The sequence below is a fragment of the Taudactylus pleione genome, unplaced genomic scaffold (assembly GCF_031769625.1).
Source record: "Taudactylus pleione unplaced genomic scaffold, aTauple2 ptg001477l, whole genome shotgun sequence".
NCBI classification, from domain to species: domain Eukaryota; kingdom Metazoa; phylum Chordata; class Amphibia; order Anura; family Myobatrachidae; genus Taudactylus; species Taudactylus pleione.
Genome location: NW_028285875.1, coordinates 587,897 through 612,695, shown reverse-complemented (window position 1 = coordinate 612,695; position 24,799 = coordinate 587,897). Strand labels below are relative to the sequence as shown.

General features: G+C 46.4%; 1 pseudogene; it reads right to left on the bottom strand.

Moving 5' to 3' along the window:
- Nucleotides 1–3,821: 3,821 nt before the first annotated feature.
- Nucleotides 3,822–8,176, bottom strand: LOC148442510 (uncharacterized; annotated as a pseudogene).
- Nucleotides 8,177–24,799: the final 16,623 nt, after the last annotated feature.

Below are 24,799 nucleotides of genomic sequence, written 5' to 3'. Positions count from 1 at the left end.
ACCCAAGCTTGGTTGAGGCAGTGCACGGTCTGACTCACCGGGGAAAAAAAGGTATGTGCAAGTTGGTCAGAGCATATTGGTGTGCACCAGGCTCTTCTTCTAAAGCTGGAAATAAAGCAATGTCCTGTCTGACTTGTTTGAGGAAAAATGTTGGGAAGACAATACCAACCGAGCCATCCCATATCCCTCTGACAGATGGTCCTTTTCAGGTAATACAAATTGACTTCATTCAATTACCACCTTGCAGGAATCTCAAGTATGTATTAGTTTGTACTGATTTATTTTCTAATTGGGTAGAGGCATATCCAGCTGCCACTAATACTGCTGTTTTTACTGCTAAGAAGAATTTTCAGGAGTTTGTATACAGATACGGTATCCCTAGAATCATAGAAAGTGATAGGGATACTCATTACACTGGTGATATTTTCCAGAACATGTGTAAGCTTATGGGAATCAATAGTAGACTTCACACCCCCTACCGACCGCAAGCCAGTGCGAAGGTAGAGAGAGTAAATGGTACTATTAAGAATAAACTAAGTAAGCTCATGGCTGAAACTGGATTAGGATGGCCAAAAGCCTTACCGCTCATCCTCCATAGCATCAGAACCACTCCATGATCTCCTCTTAATCTGTCCCGCTTTGAGATACTGTTTGGGAGGCAACCTCATTTGATTATAAATTCACAGGATGATTTGCTCCTAACCCCCTTTCACACAGCACATTAGACCTAGGTAATTCCCAGGTCAAACCCTTTCACACTGAATCCAGGTCAGCCCTGCAATATACTGTGTGTCATAATAAACGGACTGCTTTTAAGGCACATAGAGATGAGGTCATGAAAAGTGGGTGGTGACTGCTCACTGCATTGCATTAACCATGGCTGATGAGTTACTACTGAGTAGTCCGGAGTTCCTGAGTTATTGCTGTTTTTTGCTGTTTTAGACAGCAAATGAGAGCCTAATTCATGTGCTTACACTGTGCAACCTGGCACAGTCTTATGCCAGAGGGAGAAGGGAGCAATTTCTGGCGGAGAGGGCTTCTACTCGACATAGGTATTTTTGCCGGAGGAGAGCCCTGATTTTGGGCAGCATTACGTTCATACTGAGGTTTACCAGCATGACAAATCGATCATTGTGGACCAGGGACCGCAGGCATGGAGATGCTTTCTGGTTGACCATGGAAGCTTTTGTGCCAGAGCAGTGGATGGCACAATTTCGTATTTCGTGTGGTACCTTCAACTTCCTACTGGAATTTCTCATGCCAGCACTCACCAGGGGACTGGGGATTGTGTTGTAGTATGCAACCCCGGGGGAATACCGTACCATCTCCTGCTTGTTCGGTGTTGGCATTTCAACAGTGTGTGTGCTAGTGCGGGAAGTGAGACAGGCATTGTTGGAGACCCTTTACCACTGCTTAATTTCCTTACTGCAAGGTGACCGGCTGGATGACACCATAAAAGGTTTCCTGTGACGTGGATATCCCCAGTGCGGTGGGGTCAATGATGAGACCCACATACCCATTATTGCCTCCACCGAGAACACAGCGGATTACCACAACCGTTAAGGCTGGCACTCCATCTTCCTGCAGGCTGTAGTGTACCATAAGTATTGGTAAGTAGTTGTGTTGTGTGTTAATGTGAGAGATATGCTGGGCCCATAATGTGTATTGTTCAACACAGCTAATTGTTTCACAGATGTATTTATCGGCTGGCCTGGTCATGCTCACGACTCATGGGTACTTGCCAATTCGGACTTGTTCCATATTGTGGAGGAGAAGCAAGACGGCTGGTTGTTCCCAAGAGAAGTAAATTGATCTCTTTTGTTTTCTTGTGTTTTTTACAGCAAAATCATAGTGCAATATATTGCAAATTATGTACAGGGCTGCCCTATATCCCAGTGTACCCTGTCACAGATTTTAGATTATGGAGTGCTGCAACTGTGGGGAATTGGGATGTGTAGTTACACAACAGCTGGAGAGCCAGTTATTAGCTAAAACACCACTATGCATAGGGTCACCATGCTATATGGGAAATAGATTGTAAGCTCCACTGTTGTGACTGCTGTGAATGTCCTAAATATTCTCATGACTCTGATGAAGAATATTTGTAAACTATAGAAAGCACCCTTGAGCACACATATTCACCAGTATCATATAGCGCAGGCCTGTGCAGCCTGTGGCTCTCCAGATGTTGTGAAACTACACATCCCAGCATGCCTTGCCACAGTTTTCATATTAGGGAAAGCTAAAACTATGTCAAGGCATGCTGAGGTGTGTCATTTCACAACAGCTGGAGAGTCACAGGTTGGCCAGGAGTGATATAGAGATTGCCACCTATACTATATTTAAATGTTTTTGTTTAACAGAAATCAAAGTTTGTAGCTGGGGTGGAGATCCCACTACGCCTTATTAGAGATGCAGCGTACCCTTTGAGGCGATAGCTCATCAAGGGCTTCACACAACATCTCCCACTGTCTCCAGAACAAGTTCTGTTCACCCACACTCTCAGCTCGGACACAATGGTGGTGGAAAACGCCTTTGGTAGACTGAAGCGGCGTTGGCGGTGTCTACTGAAGCGGAATGACATTGCCCTCACCCTGGTGCCAAATGTGGTTACTGCGAGCTACAGAAAGAGCACTTTTTACCAGAGTGGAATGTTGTGGACTCTGGGCCTGATTCAGACCCGGTCGCAAGCGCTGAGCGCTCACAACCGGGTCGATGGTGGCCCACAGTGCATGCGCATGATGGAGCCGGCTCCATCGTGAGCATTCGCGAGACCCGGCTAGCGACGGGTACCCCATCGCTCTGGGTCTCGCACCAAAGGGGGCGAGCTATCGATGTTGAGTGACAGCTCGCCCCCTTTGGTGGGCGGGCCGGGGGGGGCGTGGCTGCCCAGACTGTGGCGTTCTCATGAGGGCGTAGCCCTTCTGCTCCATGGGAGGTTTCTGTCCTCCCTGAGCTTGCCTTAGGACACCTGCGTTACGATTTGGCAGGTGTACCACCCCAGTCAAACTCCCCACCTGCCACTGTTAGAGCCGAAAGCTCTCTGGGGCTTGCGATGAACGAGACCCTACCACAAGGATCTTGTCGCAAGCCCGATGGTTGCGATGGTCTTGACCATCATGACCATCATCATGGCCGCTCGCTATAGCTGTGTCTGGTCACCCACTGCTATGTGTGCGGCCAAGAGGCCACTCCAAAAAAAAAAAACCCAGCCCTAATTCAAAGCGAGCGCTCTTTCAGAGCGAGCGGCTCTGAATCATGCCCTCTGACCTGTCTGATACTCTGGTAGAAGCAGCAGCCTACGAGGGTAAGACAACTAGTGCCAGTGTTGAGGTCATCTGTAACTCCCTCACTGATAACTTACCTACTATGACACAGTAGAGGACACAAGGGTTCTGTTGCAAACAAGTTGGTTTATTATTTATGAAAATGTCATGTACATGTTACCTCACATGTGACACATTTTCATGTACATGTTACCTCACATGTGACACCTCACATGTGACACCTTAAATATAACATGTTTCAGTTTAAAGCACTTATTTTAGTATTGGACATAAATAGGCATAAGCATTTCACAACATAACCTTTACACATATATGCATTCAACAATTCAAACGAATATACAGAAATATGAAAAATAGTATACACTAGGTACAGTATCAGTGGCTGGTCAAAAGGTTGTGCTGTCAGGGAGTCTGTAAATTATAATAGTGGAGGCACACCAACTCTTAGAACTGTGCTGCAGGGCCACTTTTTGAACCGGCAGTGATAGTAACATCACATACATAGATGTGGTTATATAGAGGCCACACATAGCCCTAAGCTCTTGACAGGCCTGTTAAGTGCAGGATACACATAAATGAGTAAAAAAGTAGGAAACAAGACATAACTGCTTCTTTGGCTCTGTAGACAAATTTTGAAAATAGAAGGCGTAATGTGTGTACATTTTACATTACGTAGACCCCATATATACACGTAGCTCAGGTAAAGGCCACACATGGCCCTAAACTCTTGACAGCCCTGTTAAGTGCAGGATACGCATGAATAAGTAAAAAAGTAGGACTTAAATAAAATAAATTATAAATTGTACTGCAAACATGAAATAGAGAAAACAAGTCAACAACTGTCTGTAGGCAGTGCTGACAATAGTGCTAAGTGGACTGTTATGATTAGTGCCATCTGAATAAGTATGCACTGCAGTGGCAAACGCAGGATTTCCACAGGGGGGTTTTCAAAGGCTTCATTTTAGAGCGAGTGTGGCCAGTCAATGAAGAGGGTATAATTAGTACTTAACCAGCTTTAATAAGCATCATACAAAGTGTATTGTGTGTATTAATTCCAGCATATACTGGACCAGTGATCACAGTAAGCCATTAGATGCGCCAGTAGGCCATCCTGTCTGAGCTGAACGTATTTATTTTAGATGTGGGCTCCATTCCAGACTATTGGAGCAAGTCCGGGAGCCTGGAGGAGCAACAGAAGAACCTAGCACTGCCCTGGACATAAATGTACATATTGGGCACTATAGCAGCACATCCCTACCGGTGCATGTTTTCTAGATGTTCTTGTTGGTGCACAAGTTATTTATTAATGGCTGATACATGTTAAAAGATCTACAGGTAGTGCTAATTATTTCATTTGTGATACTGAGAAGAACGTGCAGCACTAGTAACAATCTATTATATTACTATTTCTATTGTGGTCATGGTGTGGGCTGGGGAGGGGGGTTTCCAGGCAGATGGAAACCCCCCCAGCATTTGCCTATGCACTGTGCCATGTGGAGTATTATTCCCTCTGCCATCTGCATAAGTATGCACAGTGCCATATTGATTAGTATTTCCTGTGCCATCTGGACTATTATGCACAGTGGCATGTGGAGTGCTATGCACTGTGCCCCCTGGACTGGTACTGGCATGTGGACTGCTACGCACAGTGACATGTGGAGTATTTTTCCCTATTCCATGTGGATAACTATGCACTGCGCCATGTGGAGTAATATGAGGTGGATTTGAGGGGTTTGTTTGCATAAACGGTATGCCTCTGGTATGCTGTTGGTAATTTCTGAAATGACCCTCAGAGTATTGAGGAGGATACATTGGATAAGGGTGTGGATTGTGTAATCTAGACACCAGACCGTTAAGGAAGGACATCTGTGCCTCTCGGATTTCCCTCGAAATTCGTTGGTGCATACACACAAGATGGTGACAAAGGAATTTTGTAATTCTCTCTCATTGTCAAAGAAGAGCTGGAGTCGGGCAGTGGCGAGCTGGGCCGGGGGGCAGGGTGCCATGTGCCTCCCGGGCCGCAGCGTCATGCGGGCCGCAGGCCGGTGCAGTCTGTGTCCCTGTGACACAGACTGCACCGCGTGTGTAGCGCTGACCGGACGGAGTTCGGTCAGCGCTACACTGACAAACACACAGCCGCCGACTCCGGCAGCTGTGTGTTTGTTGTAAGCAGCAGGCAATGAGAGTCTGTCAGACTCTCATTAGCTGCTGCTGCTCCCACTGCGGGAGCCGATCCATCTTCCGGCTCCCACAGTGGGCAATGGGAGAGACGTCATAATGTCATATGACGTCTCTCCCATAATGCAGAGTGGCCCGGCCCGGGAGGACAGATGGAGGAGCAGATGGCGGTGGCGGGAGCGGGGATTCAGGTAAGTGTTTTTTTTTATTTTGTTTTTTATATTATGTGTGTCTACTGGGGGGGGGTCTGGCACTACTGGGGGCACTACAAAGGGGGGGACTACTACTACTGGTGGCATTACAAGGGGGGTGGGAGAGTACAACTACTGGGGGCACTACAAGGGGAGGACTACTACTACTGGGGGCACTACAAGTGGGGACTACTACTGGGGGCACTACAAGGGGGGGGACTACTACTACTGGGGGCACTACAAGGGGGAGGGGACTACTACTACTGGGGACTACTACTAATGGGGGCACTATAAGGGTACTACTACTACTACTACTACTACTGGGGGCACTACAAGGGAGGTGGGGGGACTACTACTACTGGGGACTACTACTACTGTGGACACTACAAGGGGGGTGGGGGACTACTACTACTGGGGACTACTACTACTGGGGGCACTATAAGGGGACTACTACTACTACTGGGGGCACTACAAGGGGGGTGGGGGACTACTACTACTGGGGACTACTACTACTGTGGACACTACAAGGGGGGGACTACTACTACTGGGGGCACTGCAAAGGGGGGGATTACTATTGGGGGCACTACAAAGGGGGAGACTACTACTACTGGGGGCACTACTGGAGGCCTGCATAAGGGTGTCCTCTCCTGTGGCACACGGGGGCACTGCATATGGGCACTACGACAGGGGGCTGCCTTAATCTTTATTTTTACCTTACATAAATCCCATATGGACCCGCCTCCTCCCTGGAACACTTGAGGGGGGGGGGCGCCGTAGCATGCATATTCTTCAGACACCCTGGCTACACGCTACTCCTCTGCCAGGGCCGCCTGCATGCATTTGCCCCTCAGGCTAAAAGTTGCCAGCCAGCCCCTGGAGTCGGGCATCCTCTTGTGCCTGGATTTCAGCATCGGAATCTCGCAGCTGATTGACCAGGATTCTTGTCATTGTGCGCGTTGTTATTGTAGTGCCCTAATTGAAGTTTTCTTTTTTCGTGCAAGTACATCAAAGACTAGAAATAGAGGGAAAAAAAAAATACAAATCAAATAGTAGTGATGTCAGCATATATGTGCTTGAGGCCTTCTCCCTCCTGCACAGTAGTTTCACACTGCAAGAGATTACATTATGAGTTTGTATTTCAGCATAGTGAGACCGGGTACACACTATAATAACAGGCAAACAGCACTATGGTCACATCAAAATCCCTTCATCACGGACCATTGGTGTTATTACCATGCAGGTGTGTATCCGGCCAATGTTTTTATTAGCAATTGTTATTAATCATAAATGGTGGCCTACCATTTTTCTAATGTGGCCTACTGACATTGTTCAAAGACAAGACAGGCAGGAACTGTATGTTTACAGCAGCATTTAAAATTAATAACGAGTGCAAACAACAATACCATTGTGCAATATGGACCATAATGTATAATTAGATTTTATGTATGAGAAAGTGGGTGTATAGTAAATAAAAAAACTTACTGTTCCTACACAATGTCGGGGTCTCAGTCTGTGCAGGAGTTGGTGCCCCAATCGGTGTCCCTGCCGGTATCCCTTTGCTGCTTCCACTCACCTCAACCACACCCTCAACTGTATTGGTGTCTGGGACCTCCATGGCAGCCATCGAATCAGTGTTACTGATCTCTTTGATGTCATCAAAGAGCATTGGTGGTGTCAGTGGGCTGGATTGGCTATTCTCCGGGGTAACACTTCGAGAAGATGCACAACTGGACGATGATATGGCAATGGGATTAACCAGTGCAGGATTGCCAAATACTTCATTACACTGATTGTAGTAAACCAAATCCATTCTGGCAGCACCACTTTTCCACCGGTTATGGTCGTAAAATTTGTTCTAGTACTTTCAGAGAGCTTTCAGTTTAGTTATTTGCGAGCGCTCACTTTGAATCAGGGCGGGAAGGTTTCTTTTTTCACCGGCCTCCAGGCCACTTGCTAAGCTGTGGGTGACCACCCACAGCTTTAGCGGGCGGCCTGGCGATGGTCACGATTATCGTGACCATCGAGCTTGCGACGAAACCCTTGTGGTAGGGTCTCGTCCATCGCAAGCCCCAGTGAACTTCCTGCTCTAATAGAGCAGGAAGTTCACTACTGACATCACTGGTGATGTCAGTAGGGCCGCCCACAAATGGCAGGCATTCCTTCAGGAACGCCTCCGTTTGTCCAGCCACCCCCTGCACGCCTACAAAACGGGGCGAGCTGTCAATCACAGCTGTCACTCACAATCGACAGCCACCCCATCTTGTAGTGAGTACCGCAGCGGGTGAAAATTCACTCGCTACGAGGCTCGTGTGTGTGAACTACCCGGCCATAGACCCTCTTGCAAGCGCTATGCGCTCGTGAGCATGTCTGAATCAGGCTCAATGCCCCTTGAGGTGAGTATCTTGGCAATGTTTGTGTAGACTGTCGCATCCTTCACTGTGCCAGTGATCTGTTTGGGATGTCCTTCTCCCCTCTGACTGCCAGCAGCTCGCGTATCTCCTCTTCTTGCCAGTGCACCATGCCTCTCTCTCTCTTTTTCTGCAGCACAATTGTGACATCAGATGCCAGCGCCACTGCCCCGCCCGCTCAGCCAATAAGAGAGACCCTGCCGCTCAGTCAATCAGTCAATGCCCTGCCATCTCAGCCAATAAGCGTTGTTTACTGTGATCGGAGTCGGAGCATTTCAGACAGTCGGCAACCCGTGTAGGACCCGGGAAAAACCCAGGTAATACCTGGGTCGAAGTCCTGGGAATTTGGACCTGGATTGACCCTTTCAGACAGAAAAAAAACCCGGGTCGACACGGCTAGAGCCGGGAAATTACCGGGTTGTTTTCTCTGTCTGAAATTGGTATGAGAGAGCTAAATAGGATTTGCAAGAACCAATGTATTTTGAGATGTTTTGTTAACATTTTTCCCATTGTAAGCAGTTTTGTCATAACTTCATCAAATTTTGGGCATGGAAAAGTTATGTATTAAGTAGAAAGATGTGCTGTCATCAGGCGATTTGTTAATGTTATCCCATGTAATAACACATATCTTACTGATGTGCTATTTATTTTAGCAGGGAGGGCAGTAATTGGAATGGAAAAGTAAATACATGTGGAATTCATCACAAGTAGATAATAAGTAGTGGGACATTGTTCAGTTCACAAATCCCCAATCTCATATGGATTTCAATCTATAAGTCTGATGGAAGAGAAATTTAGCACTAAACAAACTCCCAACGAGACAATGAGCTGAGCTGAAATACTGTAGATGAGTGAGTGACAGGGGGATCAGGTCTATGGAGGATGAGAATATAAGGACCAGTGTATACCCCAGGAGCTATGGTCAAATGATTCCAACAGCACATTTTAATAGTGCATGGGGAGATCCATTCATATTCACCACGAAACATAAAAAACATAGGTCCTGATTCTTAGTCACACTATGTTGCTGTTGAACACATTTGGGTGACTTTTTGCTACTGTACATGCATCTAAGTACTTTGTACAGAGTTGCAGTAGTGATTTTAGATGCACAGAGATGGAACATCTTATGGTGTGTTATGCAAGTTTCCCAAATATGTTGCTGAAGTGGTTTTATACACGGGATGTAGTAATTAGGTCAACATTTACAATGTCGACTTTCATGATTCATATATTGACACTGTTAAAATATGGAATAGGTATGAAATACCAACAATTGGGATCCTGGCAGTCAGAATCCCGATGCCGGGATCCCAACAGGGTTAACATACCTACACTTGTTGGTCGGTATGCTAACCCTCACCCTCTCCCTACCCTAACCCCTCACTTTGGTGCCTTACCCTAACCTACCACCAAGTGCCTGAAGCTAACCTCCCCCTCCCTGCACCATAAACCTAACCCTCCCCCCCTTAGTGCCTTAACCTAACCCTCCCCCTAGTGCCTAACACTAAACCCTAAACCTAACAATACCCTCCCCCAACCCCGTTACTTACCTTCAGCATCCCGGTGGTTGGAATGATGGTGCCGGGATTCTGACCGGCGTCTGTATTCTGGCGCCAGTAATGTAAGTATCGACATCCCGACCGCCAGGATGCAGAACGCATACCCACTAGAGTAGTACGGTTGTCAGAAAGGAAATGTTCCCAACCATTTGAAAAGATCTGTTTCTTGTGTATTAATATATCTCTTATTGGTTACTTTACACTAAGAGAATACATTATTCCCATCATATATCATAGTAGGAAAGTTTTAGTTATATAGTTTAAAAAGCAATCATCAAAAAGCAACAATCTCTATAGAGAGATTAAACATATTTTTGTTACAGTAAAACCAGGGAAATACATTGGAAAATTCCTGTGCTTGTCTCTCTTCTAGACTAAAGTGCACATCAAAGGGCTGTCCTGATTTTTACAATTATTATTATTATTATTACATCAGCTTGCGAAACCAGAATTTCTCTAACTGAAAAAAGAAAAAAATGTGATGTAATACTCATAAAACTAAATTCATTCACTGGCAGAAATCTCCCCATTCTGCGTCATATGTCTTTGATGATCTCTAAGCAAGAGGGAGTAGTGAACTGGTGACTGTTTTCTGAGTCAAAATCCACTGATTAAAAACAAACTTCCCTCTATGATTACTCAGAGAAATATTTTTCTTTTCTTCTGAAGGTGTCAGAAGATATAGATGCCAGGGTGATATTTTTCATAGACCGCATCCTACATAATAAGAAACATACTGTACACAACTGTGGACCTGATTCAGCAAGGAACGCACAGGAGAGAATGCATGCACCCTCTGCTGCGAGAATATGCTAATCAATGCATACGTACAGAGACTGCAGCACAAGATGCAGATGCCCAGCGGCATACTCAAAGCCTTATCAGTACGCAAGATAGCGTAAACATCAGTAACATCGAGAACCATCGGACCCATTAGCATAATAGTGGTTGACCTGACCTGCCGCAGGATTTTGGCCGCTTCCTGTGTAGAGCTTACGCTGTGGCTGCGTATGCCGCCGCACTGACTTAATTATGCATGCCCCTATAACGGCATCCCAATGCACAAGCATGCCTGCGTTCCCCTGACCACCCCCCGTCACCACCCACAAACAGAACTTCCTGTCAAACAATTTCGGAAGGGTTTGCGTACACACTGCGTGTGGTCTGCGTACCCTAACCTGATCGCACTGGCTAGTTCGCGCACGCATATTGCGAAGCATAAGCATGCACAGTGCAAAAACATTGGCCAAGTGCGTGCATTGTCTCCCGACCGCCGTGATGCCGAAGGGGGAGAGGGTTAGGGTTAGATTTAGGGGTTAGGGTTAGACACTCGGGGGAGGATTAGGTTTAGGGTGCAGGGAGGGGAAGGTTAGGTTCAGGCACTAGGGGGGGAAAGTTAGGGTGAAGCACCAAAGAGGGAGGGTTAGAGTTAGGGTAGGGCATACTTACCAACATTCCTGGGCAGCTTTCCGGGAGCAGCAGGAGGGGACCTGCTGCTCTCCTCTTCGGGGGGCAGGGCCATACGATAGATGGCATTAGGCCCCGCCCCGTTACAGAACCCCCTTGCAATTTGCGGGTTCGTCAGGAGGGGATGGGGCTAAATGATGCGATTTGCCCCATTTAGCCCCGCCCCTTCCCTACGGACCTGATAATTCCAGGTAAAATCTCCCCATCCTGCCCGCCTCAATAGGAAGTGGGCGCGATGCGGGAGATATGCCTACTCTTCCGGGATCGCGGAGGGTTACCCGAAAAATGGGGAGCCTCCAGCAATTCACGGGAGAGTAGGCATGTATGGGGTAGGGAGAGGGGGAAGGTTAGCATACTGACCAACAAGTGTCGGTATGTTAACCCTGTCGGGATCCCGTCATCGATATTCTGACAGCCAGGATTCCGAATGTCGGTATTTCATACCGATTCCCCTCAGATGTTATAATATAAGGTGTCAGGCTGTCTACAGTACAAAGCAACAGAAGGTTAATTCTAAATATGTTGCAAGGTATTCTGGGAGTTTTAGTACTAACGTAGGGAATCGGTATGAAATACCACCGGCTTGATTCCCGGCTGTGACAGCCCGACAACAGCAGAGTTCCCGGCAGCGGAAGCCCGACAGCGCTGGAAATCCTGATCGTGGATAGGTAAGTATATACTATCCTAACCCTCCTTATGGGTGCCTAACCATAACTTCCCCCCCAAGTGCCTAACCCTAATCCCTCCTTTAAGTGCCTAACCCTAACCCCCCCCCTTCCCCGCTGCCTGAACCTAAGTCCCCCGGGGGGGTGCCTAACCCTAAGTCCCCCCGGGGGTGCTTAGCCCTAACCCTCCCTTCCCCTAGCCTAACCCTAACCATCCCGGGGGGGTGTCTAACCCCTTCGATTGGGATGCCGGGCGCCAGTCTCCCGGTGTCGGGAAAATGACAGTCGGGAAGCCGGCTGCTGGTATTAAGGCAGCCGGCTTCCCGATTGTATACCCTAACGTAGACCTAGAGCCAAAGTATTTGTTATGCTTGTAGTACTGCATACATGTGTAGTTGTTCCCATTATTTGTGATTTTGATTGTGTGGCACAATGTATACATGTGATTTTGTTTATATTGTACAATGCATACATGTGAATTTGTTTGTGTGGCACAATGCATACATGTGATTTTGTTTGTGTGGCACAATGCATACATGTGATTTTACTTGTGTGGTTATTACAATGCATACATGTGATTTGTTTGTGTGGTACAATGCTTAAATGTGATTTTGTTTGTGTGATACAATGCATACTGTACATGTGAGTTTGTGCGGCACAATGCATACATGTGATTTTGTTTGTGTGGCACAATCCTTACATACAGTAGATAACCGAGGTTTGCATAGAACAGAGGGCCTGATTCAGAGCCGCTCGTAAGCGGCCGCTCGTTCACTCCGAGCGATGTTCGCACATCTGCGCATGCGTATGGGTCGTAATGCGCATGCGCCAACCAGTCATTGCGGTCGAAAATTGAGCGCTCGCAAAGTAGCGAGTGCCTGCTAATTTGAGTGACAGGATGAGGCGTTTGTGGGTGGTAACAGGGGAAGGTGCTTGAAAACGGGGAGTGGTGATCCGAACGCAGGCGTGCCAAACGGTAAAAACGGGCGTTTTAAGGGTGTGCATAATTAACAAAGCAGCGCCATCGACCACGTCACTTGGTTGTTTCTTAGCCTGAAATGTTCGCATGATTGCAGTAGTCAAATCCTACCACAAGCGCTGCGAGCAGTTCAGACGCCTTTCAATGTACTCGATTAATCAAATAAATAGCAGAGATGACATAGGATGCGAGCGGCCAGGGGGCGTCTTTACAAAATAGCGAGCGCATGTTTCGTTCGCTCGCTCAGACATAGAGGCATCAACAGACCGCAAAGAGCGAGCGCCCTTTTTTCTGAACGAGCGAGCGCAAATAGCGTCCGGCTCTGAATCAGGCCCAGAGGGCATATAAACCTCTAGACGGTGATGGATGGGGTTAATAAAGTGAAAAGAGTGGTAATTTAGGATTGGCAGTTGTTAAAGTCACAGGGATATGTAAGTTGTTTGTTGTTAAGGGGTACTGGTTACTGGGAGTATGGGTAATATTTGAAGAGATATCCTGCCTCTTTGATTATGATCTGCAGGCAGAATGGTCACACGGGTTGTGGAGCTGTTTTTTGGACTTATAAGGCCTAAAGCTGGGTACACACGTAAAGTTTTTCTGTCGAACCATCCAACTAGTTGATTGTTTGGAAAGGAAATCTGGTAATTTATGGGAGTAAATGATGATCAGAAATTTGCTCCAAAATGCCAGAAAACAGATGAAAATGGTCATCAGATAAGTTTGTTAAGTGTTTGATCTAAACAATTTGTTCAAACAACAGTTTTTGTCCATTTTCCGGCATTTGGGAGCAAATTGCTGATTGTCATTTGCTTTCATACCTTACCAGACTTTCATTCCAACCAATCAACTAGTTGGATGGTTTGACAGAAAATCTTTACATGTGTACCCAGCCTTAATGTGTATACTTTTTTCTTTCTCTGTCCCTAACCTCCCTCTTTCTGTATTCTAGATTTTATTTATTTCTCTCTGTGTGATCTGTGTGCTCAATGGTCACAGGTTTAAGAGCTAATTATGTCATTTATAAGTACTTACATTTCTATATACTTTTTTCTTTCTAACTCTGGGCCTGATTCAGACCCGCTCGCGAGTGGGTCGATGTTTGGCCACTGCGCATGCGCACGCCGCAGCTGACTCTGACATGTGCATGCGCAAGACCTGGCTAGCGACAGGCGCTCCGTCGCTATGGGTCTCGCAAAAAAGCGGGGCAGCTGTCGATTTTGTTTGACAGTTTACCCCATTGTGGAGGTGGGCAGGGGGGAGGGGTGGCTGGCCAAATAGAGGGGTTCCCGAAGGAACGCCTGTCATTTGGGGGCGGCCCCACTGACATCACAAATGATGTCAGTGGATGAGCTTCCGGCTCTAATAGATCCGAAAGCTCACTGGGGCTGGCGGGAACGAGACCCTACCACAAGGGTCTAATCGCAAGCCCCGATGGTCGCGATGTTTGAGACCATTGCGACCATCACCTGGCCACTCGCAATAGCTATGGGTGGTCACCCACAGCTAAGCGAGCAGCCAGGAGGCCGCACAAAAAAAAAAAAAAAACGCCCTGATTCAGGGCGAGCGCTCTTTCAGAGAGTCTGGCTCTGAATCAGGCCCCCTGTCCTTAAACTCTCTTTCTCCTTTCTGTATTCTAGCTTCACTTCTTTCTCTCTGTGTGATTCCTTCCTCCCTCCCTCACCACTTCCTCCTGTCTCTTATCATCCTCTCTTCCTATATCTCACTACAATACCCTGCTGGTGCAGTGGACATTACACTGCATTATTATATAGAGTGACTAGGGTTCGAATCCCAGTATGGAATTCTGAGAATATTTCCCAGTGCCATCACCGCCTCTCTGTCTAATGCAGCCAGATTTGGGGTGGTGCCTGCCTTGGCACCCCAGCGCCTTACTTATCCCCCCTCACTTATGGCCCCTTCTGTCCCTTATGGGTGGCCACGCCTGTCCATCCGGCGATCCGGTGAGGCATGCGCATGTCCCCTCGGCTTTTGCTGTGCGCGCCGCTGCTATCGGCATGGGTGTCAGCGCAGGTTCCGGCGATGCCACCGCCCTTCCCCCGGCTGTGTCCTGCACTGGGACTGTTAACAGCGAGGTTTCAGGGGGTAGGAGGAGGCTGCATGGACATCAGTGATTCTCCAATTCCTGTGCAACTTGGCTTGGGCCGAGTGACTTACTGTATTGCATCTTTTTCCTCAAAAGCGCATCATAGTCGGACCTGTATATTTGTGTGAATCTGTATATGAAATCTGAATCTGTATACGAAGTGCTATGATGCAGCGGCCATGGGTTTTTTTCATGCCAAGTGCCATTGTGCTTCGTATACAACACACACAGTCAGATATAAGTGTTGCATATCAAATTAATCATTGCAGTTAAATTCCGATAGGAAAGGGGAAAAGTAAGGAAATGCATCATTATGGGGAAGAAGTTTGTAATACCCATAGGTGTATTTATAATCGGTACAGGGTGTGCCCCTGTACCGCCACACACCCTGCACACAGTTTATACTTACATTGTGCCAGTAAGCTGTTCCTTCTTTCTCATTGGTGCTATCTTCCCAGTGAAAGCTTCGGAAAGACAACATCACAAAGTAGAGACTCTGGCATTGTGCCAGTGCCTTTGCTCTCTTGTGCGCCATCTTCCTGAGTATCACTGGGAAGATGGTGCCATGGAGGAGGAGGGACCCAATCACATCCTAGCATACAAGGTAAGATGTGTGGCTGAGAAGAGGGCGCAGCTCACAGGAGGGTCCCCTGGTCATACCCTGTTATTTTGGCTGTATACAGTATGTAAAAAAACCGGCCGCAGCTGATTGAACCTTGTTTGAAGTGCATATGATCCTGGGAATATCCATCTCCATTGATGGCTGTATAAAGAAATTCCAGGGAGGGAGAGATTGACTGCCGAAAGGGAAGGTACCATGGTCTCCAGCTTTGTCCAGACACCTGTCAGATAGGTGACCCAGCCCCTCAGCTCCACCCCTGCCACCTGTCATTGTGGCAGTCTGGCCCTTCAGGCCCTGCAGCTGTTATTCAACTCTCCAGACAGGCTGGGCCCTCAGCTCTACCTTCTGTCATTGCGGCAGTCCAGCCCGTCCAAACCCAAAGTTGTCACCCAACACTCTTGGTGACCCAGCCCCTCAAAACTCCTTCTACAAAGCCGGTTAAAGTGGCAGTGCCAGATGAAGACTTGTGGGGGTCCCGGGGAAATTAAGTTGTAGGGGCCCCTTCCAATAAATTTGACACCCTGTTCTGCCACTATGTCCCCTACCTTACCTCACAGTACCCCTCTTAATATGCCCTACAGTGCCTTCTTGTTGCTACACAGTGCCACTGTCACAACCTCCATGCATGCCCTCAAGTACACACCTCCTGTAGCATGTCAGGCTCCACTTGAAACCTTCTACGTCTTCCGTGTTCTGCATAGAGTTGTGAGCAGACCCACATGTTTTGGTTTTGGATATAATTTCATCTTAGTGTTTGGGTTTTGCAAAACTACCCTTACATGTTTTGGTTTTAGATCTGTATTTGTCTTAAAAAAAATTGATAAAAACAGCTAAAATCATGTAATTTTGGTCTGTTCCTGCAGTATTATTAACCTCAATAACTTTAAAATCCAGTAATTTCCTTTAAATTTTCACCACCTCACAGTTCACAATATTGTTCACCAATATTGTCCAAAGGCTGGCTGGCTAAACTAAACAACAGAGCAGCAGCACAAACACACAGCAGTTTGAAGACTATAGCTCAGCTGTGAAACATTGCTGCAGTGGCAGACAGGATGGCAGTTTAATAAACTATACGACCACATAGAAACCAAGAATGTTTTCATTAGTCAAGAATTAGATCAGGGGCCCGAGAGCAGTACAGGCAAATGGAGGTGGAGTATGAATGTAGCGGAAGGCTGGTAAAGGCAGGAAGGATTTATCAGTTATTAGTTAAGTTAATTTAATTGTTTGATTGACAAAGAAAATGAAGGAGGATGGGGGCAGTGTGGCCAGCAGGTCAGCCTCCTAATATTTGTGATGTGTTCTCTAACCCTTGTCGGGAATCCTTGGCTATTAACATTGTATTATTATCATTATTTTGTTTTAAAAAAATGTATAGTAATGTTTTAGAGCAATACACTATAAAAAAGTTTGTTAATGTAAAAGAGGCTATCTCCAATGCCCCCCAAAATACAGCCCAATATGAAAAAAAAGGTGGTGCAAGATGGAATTGTACTTGGGCCCTCCCACCAACCCTTATGTTGAATATTAAATAGGACATGCACAGTTTAACAAACCATAAAACCGAACCCACATATTTCTAGTTCTGCGTGTACATTCACATTACATACAGCTGCAGAGCAGCTCCAGAGTGAGTCCCCTCATCAGCATCACAGACGTGATGAGTCAGGTGACACTGATGAGAGGACTCAGGAGCCGCTCTGTGTTGTATGTACTCACAATGCATGCAGACAACCCGGCTCTTCATTGCAGAGTAATGTGTGGTCCATACCCTCTGACTCAGTGCAGTGTCAGTGAGGGCTATCTTGCTGCAAGGACATCCCACCCTCTGCATAATATCAGTGGAGGAGTGTAAAGCAAGAGTGCCTGCTGCTCCCAGACATAAGGTACTGAACTCTCTTACTTGTTTCACTGTGAGCGCCATATTAATGGGAAAGGATGAGCAATCATTACTTTGGCTCAATAAGTATCTTTGTAACCAAGTTTTAACTTCTCCTTGATTAAAATAATTGTTTCTAGTTAAAAGTAATAAAGACAGGCATGATTCAGGCATCAATAACAAAGTTATTCTTGAATATGCAAATAGAGATTCAAAACTCTAGTACTCTGCAAAGCAATGGATTACTGTAGGGGCAGTGCCATTTCTACTGGCAGTCGACAGACTAGAGTGCTTTAACTCCAGCTTCCCGCCTGAGAAGTTATTGCCACACATACAGTAGGTGGCTGTTTCTCCACTCGCACCAGCGCAGCATAATCTCTGGGCCTCATTTATCAACGAGTTTTATCATTCACAACGAGTGATAAAACTCACTGCGTATGATAATGGTGCTCCAGCCAATCAGCTCCCAATTGTCATCTGTGATTACCATCATTGCACCCCTCGATGGCCACCGCTGCTGGGGGCATAGCAGGCCGTGGACCAATCAAAAATGGGGGCGGGCTTAGTGAGGGGCTAATCACCATCCTATTGAGAAAAAAAACCATCAGCTCCCACTCATCCATCAATGGCAGAAAACCATCCACCTTTGACAGTTAACCATTAATGATTGCTAATTATTGATGGTTGATGGCCATCCCTATGGAAGAGCCGGTGGTACAGATGAAGAGTGGCCAGGGATGGTCACTGAGGTGGAACCGGCGGGCATGTTAGAAGCTGGTGCTCATAGAACTCTAACCTTGTTGCGCTGCCTGCTACTTATAAGAGTGGTTCTTACTCTAGAAAGAAAACAGTTATAATGTGGCATTTGGCACCTAAACCAGGGGGGAAGTACATTAAGAACTTTTACTGTATTGTACTGTATGTATGTGTAAAGTTCAATGTAGCTAGTAAGCAAAAAATCTCTGTATTTGTACTTTACGTGAGGATATTGGTCCTTCCTAGTGTTTCTTCATGGTCCTGTGGGCAAATAATCCAAATTGTTCTCAAACTGGAATTAATATGTCACAAATATCTTATCCTGTCTGTAGGCTAGAATAACTCTGCACATGTACAGTGCAGAATAGGTATACATGCAACCTTTTAGTGTTACTGTAGGTAAAGTGGCTTACTCACAAGTTAGTAGTCCCAACTTCTTTTTGTGATTATCTCTGAAGGAAAAACTGCAAATATTGTTTATAAAAACATTTTGTGATCGATGTCTACAGTATAAAATATACATCACAATACAGATTGAGTCTCTCATATCCAAAATGCTTGGGACCAAGGGTATTTTGGATATCAGAATATTCCGTACTTTGTAATATGTGCATACCATAATTAAATATTTTGGGAATGAGACCCAAATCTAAACACAGAATTCATTTATGTTTCATATACACCTTATACACACAGCCTGTAGGTAATTTTATACAATATTTTCAATAATTTTGTGACTCAAACAAAGTTTGTGTACATACATGAAATTCATTCATGTTTCATATACACCTTATACACAAATCCTAAAGGTCATTTTATACAATATTTTTAATAATTTTGTACCATAAACAAAGTTTGTGTACATTGAACCATCAAAAAGCAAAGATTTCACTATCTCAGTCATCCTAAAAAAATTCCATATATCGGAATATAACGTATATTTAGATTAGATGCCACTACTGTCTTTGTAAAATTAGTTCTGCTGAGCAATAAAAGACATCCAGGCAAGCGAAGCTGAGGGCAAACACTTGTACTTTATAAATGTATAAAATATGCAACATTAGAGCTGGTGAGCAAGTTCCTCTTGCTTACCATCTTTCAGTGCACACGTCTCGAATGCACACTTAAACTTCAGGGGACAGAGGACCTCATTCAGAGTCGGTCATTGCGGCCGCTGGGTCGTAAGGGAAAAGGGGCTGGATATGCAAATGAAGCGATCGCAAGTTGCGTCGTTAAGATGGGATCGTTAGCTGGACGAGCTAGGGGAGGATGCGGCCAACCAAAAACACCAGACCCCCTTCTCGTTCGCAATGAATGTCATCTCCGGGCATATAAGGATTAATCGAGACCATCGGGAACCTTCGGAGCTGTCGTAGAGCTTAAGGTTGACCATACCCTCTCTTAAGCACTACGATCTAGTCAGTGTAAAAACCTCCCATGTCACATGTGCCATGACACTACTTACTTAATTATGACTCCCATAAAACACCGTTTGCATAGGCAGGCACGCCTGCATCCGGATCTCCACTCCCCCGTTCACAAGCACATTCCCCTGTTACCACCCACAAACGCCTCATCCTGTCACTCAAACTAATGACCTGGCTGTGTTCAAAGGAGAGAGCAATTTCTGATCGTAACAGCTAGTTTGCGCACGCGCATTACTAATTTTACACATGAGCAGTTTAGTGAACATCGGTTAGGTACGACCAAGCGGACGCAACGACCGACTCTGAATGAGGTCCAGAGACCATAAGGCAGAGTAAACTATATATATATATATATATATATATATATTTATCTATATATATATATATATATATATATTAGGGGTGTGCACCGGACACTTTTCGTATTTTGTGTTTTTTGTGTTTTGGTTTTGGATCTGGATCTTTCTTCGTGTTTTGGATCTGGATTGGTTTTGCCAAAACCACCCTTCCGTGTTTTGAGTTCTGGGTTTTGTGTTTTGGATCTGTATTTTCTTTTAAAAAAGCATAAAAACAGCTAAAATCACAGAATTTGTGAGTTTTTCTGCTCCTATGCTATTATTAACCTCAATAACCTTAATTTCCACTCATTTCCAGTCTATTCTGAACACCTCACACCTCACAATAGTGTTTTTATGTCCAAAAGGTTGCACCGAGGTAGCTGGATGACTATGCTAAGAGATACGAGTGGGCGGCACAAACACGTGGCCCATCTAGGAGTGACACTGCAGTGGCAGATAGGATGGCAGTTTGAAAAACTAGGCCCCAAACAGTACATAATGCAAAGAAAAAAAAGAGGTGCAAGATGGAATTGTCTTTGGGCCCTCCCACCCACCCTTATGTTGTATAAACAGGACATGCACACTTTAACAAACCAATCATTTCAGCGCCATGGTCTGCCACACGACTGTGGCTGAAATGATTGGTTCATTTGGGCCCCCACAAAACAAGCTGGCAACTAATCTGTCCCTGCCCAAACTGGCTCTACGGAGGCAAGATGTCATCCTCATCCTCCTCATCCACCAATTCCTCACCCTCTTCAGTGTTGTGTACATCCTCATCCTCACAGAGTATTAACTCGCCCCCTTTGGAATCCACCACCACAGGTCCCTCTGTACGTTCTGGAGACTGGTCTCCCTGGAAGAGTTGATAATTCATTTTTATGGACATCATCTTCTCCACATTTTGTGGAAGCAAACTCCTACGCCTTTCGCTGACAAGGTTCTCATCTGCACTAAACACTCTTTCGGAGAACACACTGGAGGGGGGGCAACTCAGGCAAAATAGAGCCAGTTTGTACAGGGGCCTCCAAATTGCCTCTTTTTCCTGCCAGTACAGGTACGGACTGTTAGACATGCCTACTTGGATGCTGTCACCGATGTAATCCTCCACCATTCTGTCAATGGTGACAGTATCATATGCAGTGACAGTAGACATGTCACAAATTGTTGCCAGGTCCTTCAGTCCGGACCAGATGTCCAAACTTGGTCCTGCCTGCCCTGCATCACCGCCAGCGGGTTGCTTAGGATACCTAAGTTTTTTCCTGGCAGCCCCAGTTGCGGGAGAAAATGAAGAAGGAGCTGTTGACGTGTCACGTTACGCTTCAGCTGACAGTGTTTTCACCAGCAGGTGTTTGCACCTCTGCAGGCTTGTGTCAGCCGGAAAGAAAGACACCACATAGGCTTTAAACCTAGGATCGAGCACGGTGGCCAAAATGTAGTGGTCTGATTTCAACAGATTGACCACCCTGGAATCCTGGCAAAGCGAATGAAGGGCTTCATCCACAAGTCCCACATGCCGAGCGGAATCGCTCCATCTTAGCTCCTCCTTCACTTTCTCCAGCTGCTTCTGCAAAAGCCTGATGAGGGGAATGACCTGACTCAAGCTGGCAGTGTCTGAACTGACTTCACATGTGGCAAGTTTGAAGGGCTGGAGAACCTTGCACAACACGGAAATCATTCTCCACTGCGCTTGAGTCAGGTGCATACCCCCTCCTTTGCCTATGTCATAGGTGGATGTTTAGGCTTGAATGGCCTTTTGCTGCTCCTCCATCCTCTGAAGCATATAGAGGGTTGAGTTCCACCGCGTCACAACCTCTTGCTTCAGGTGATGGCGGGGCAGGTTCAAAAGTGTTTGCTGGCGCTCCAGTCTTTGGCACGCAGTTGCTGAATGGCGAAAGTGGCCAGAAATTTTACGGCCCACCCAAAGCGTCTCCTGCATGCCCCTGTCGCTTTTCAGAAAATTCTGCACCACCAAGTTTATTGTGTGAGCAAAACATGGGACATGCTGGAATTTGCCCAGATGTAATGCCTGCACTATATTGGTGGCGTTGTCAGATATCACAAATCCCCAGGAGAGTCTAAGTGGGGTAAGCCACTGGGCGATGATTTCCCTCAGTTTCTCTAAGAGGTTGTCGGCGGTGTGCCTCTTACTGAAACCGGTGATACACAGCGTAGCCTGCCTTGGAACGAGCTGGCGTTTCTGAGATGCTGCTACTGGTGATGCTGCTGTTGTTGCTGCGTAAGGTGATACATCTACCCAGTGGGCTGTCACAGTCATATAGTCCATAGTCTGCCCTGTTCCACTTGTCCACATGTCCGTGGTTAAGTGGACATTGGGTACAACCGCATTTTTCAGGACACTGAGGACACTTTTTCTGATGTTTCTGTACAGTCTCGGTATCGCCTGCCTAGTGAAGTGGAATCTAGATGGGATTTGGAACCGGGGACACACTACCTCCATCAATTGTCTAAATCTCACTGTACTAATGGCGGATACCGGACGCACGTCTAACACCAACATAGCAGTCAAGGCCTCAGTTATACGTTTTGCTTCAGGATGACTGCTGTCATACTTCATCCTCCTCGCTAAGGACTGTTGGAGGGTCAATTGTTTAGTAAAAGTATTGGTGTTTCTACTTCCTCTCTGGGATGATGAATGACTCCCAGCAGCAACAGCAGCAGCAGTAGGCGTAGCAATGCAGGATCCTCCGGAGGAATCCCAGATAGGAGAGTGAGTCATGCCAGTGACATGGCCTGCAGGACTACTTCCGATCCTGGCTAAGGAGGAAATTGATGAGGAGGGAGTTGACGGTGTGGTTTGCAGGTGCTTGGATACATCAGGAAAAAGGGATTTAGGTGTCCCTGGACTGATTATGGTCTTAGCCAAAGTTTCTGAACTTGACAGTAACTTTTTATGAACGCTCTGCAAGTGACGTATAAGGGAGGATGTTCCTAGGTGGTTAACGTCCCTACCCCTACTTATTTCACCTTTACATATGGTACATATGGCAAGACAGTTGTTGTCCAGATTTGGATAGAAATATTGCCAGATCAAAGAGGTGGAATGTTTGATCCTTTGCCCAGGCATGACCGTGATGGGCTTTTTCATCCCACGGACAACAACTGTCTCCCCCGGAGCCTGATTTAAACAAACCACATCACCATCAGAATCCTCCTTGCCAACTTCCTCCTCAGCGCCAGCTACACCAGTATCCTCATCCTGTTGTACTTCAACGGTGACATCTTCAATTTGCATATCAGCAAGAGGACTGTGGGTGCTCCTTTCAGCACTTGCAGAGGGCGTGCAAATGGTGGAAAGAGCCACCTCTTCCCGTCCAGTGCTGGGAAGGTCAGGCATTGCAACCGCCACCACACTTGGACTCTCCTTGGGGATATGTGACATCTTCTTAGAACGCACAGTTCTTCGCTGTGCTTTTGCCAACTTAACTCGTTTGATTTTTTTAGCGGTTTGAGGGCTTCCATCGTCATGTGAAGCTGAACCACTAGTCATGAACATAGGGATAGACCTTAGCCGTTCCTTGCCACTCCGTGTCGTAAATGGCATATTGGCAAGTTTACGTTTCTCCTCAGATGATTTAAATGTTTTTTTTAAGGTCATTTTCCTGAACTTTGTCATTTGGGATTGTATGTGCCCTCTACTATGACATTGGGCATCGGCCTTGGCAGACGACGTTGATGGCATGTTATCGTCTATGTCATGACTAGTGACAGCAGCTTCAGCACTAGGAGGAAGTGGTTCTTGATCTGTCCCTATTTTATTTTTATCGGAGAAAGTTTGGTCCTCCATTTATGTTATATTGATATATACGTGAGGCTAATGCGCACACAAACACAGAAAATTATTTTCTATTTTTGTTGGAGACTAGTGCACTTTGTGGGTTACACCACCCTTTAAGAAATGAGCCAGCTGGCCCTTTACCTATGACACAGGCGCACGCTTGGCGCTACTTTGTTGATGCACGTGCGGCTACTGCACACACAATTCACAAACACAAAAAAATATTTTTCTTAATTTTTTTTGGAGTGCCCTTTGGGGGTTACAGCACCCTTTAACGGACAAGCCAGCCGGCCTTTTACTTATGGGACACAGGCGCACGCTTGGCGCTGCTCCTTTGTTGATGCACGTGCAGCCACAGTGCACACAATTCACAAACACAGAAAATATTTTTTTATTTTGTTTGGAGTGCCCTTTGGGTGTTACAGCACCCTTTAATGGACAAGCCAGCCGGCCCTTTACTTATGGGACAAAGGCCCACGCTTGGCGCTGCTCCTTTGTTGATGCACGTGCAGCCACAGTGCACACAATTCACAAACACAGAATATATTTTTTTATTTGGTTTTGAGTGCACATTGGGGGTTACAGCACCCTTTAACGGTCAAGCCAGCTGGCCCTTTACTTATGACACAGGCGCACGCTTGGCACTACTTTGTTGATGCACGTGCGGCTACTGCGCACACAATTCACAAACACAGAAAAAATATTTATTGTTTGTGCACTTGGGGGGAGCACACCTGATGGACAGAGCACCCCCTGGGCAACACTACAGCACCCCTTTAGGACTGGGACAATGCACAGGACTTTGGAGTGGACACAGCCCCTATGGACAACTGACTGCACAACACAGTCCAGCCAGCCCCTATGGACTTTGAAGGAGTGGACACAGCCCCTATGGACAACAGCAACACAGCACAACACAGCCAGCTCCTATGGACTTTTGAGGAGTGGACACAGCCCCTATGGACAACAGCAGCACAGCACAACCCAGCCAGCCCCTATGGACTTTGGAGGAGTGGACACAGCCCCTATGGACAACAGCAGCACAGCGCAGCACAGCACAACACTACACTGCACTAAACTACACTACACAGCCCAGCCAGCCCTAACTCCCACCCTCCCTCTTCACTATCCACA